The following is a 502-nucleotide window of genomic DNA, read 5'->3' as shown; positions in this document are numbered from 1 at the left end:
GGCTCCGGACGCGCAGGCTCAGCGGCCATGGCTCACGGGCCCAGCCGCTCCGTGGCATGTGGGATCCTCCCGGACGGGGGCACAAACCCGTGTCCCCTGCATCGGCAGGCAGACTCTCAACCACTGTGCCACCAGGGAAGCCCTACTATGCTTTCTTTCTGGGCAGAAAGGGCCGACCTTAGGGCAAATAATAAGAGGTATTACTTTTTGGTCACTTTTTAAGGCTGAGCCAGTGCACTGAGAATTTTACACACATTATCCCATTTACTCCTCACAATAAGCCTATGAGTTAGGTACTGCTATGATTCCTATTTCAGAGATGAGAAAATTGAGGCTCAGGAAGGTTAAGTAACTAGTCTGCAATTAAATAGTGGGACCATGATGAAACTCAGCAGCCTGATTCTGAAGCCATTTCTTGACCGCTCTTCTCAAGCTGATCACACCGTGTTTATGAGATCCTCCATCAGAATATCTGCCTACAGGTGGAAGGAGTTTCACATTA

The sequence above is a fragment of the Physeter macrocephalus genome, chromosome 8 (genome assembly GCF_002837175.3).
Source record: "Physeter macrocephalus isolate SW-GA chromosome 8, ASM283717v5, whole genome shotgun sequence".
NCBI lineage: Eukaryota > Metazoa > Chordata > Mammalia > Artiodactyla > Physeteridae > Physeter > Physeter macrocephalus.
This window is presented reverse-complemented; position numbering follows the sequence as displayed.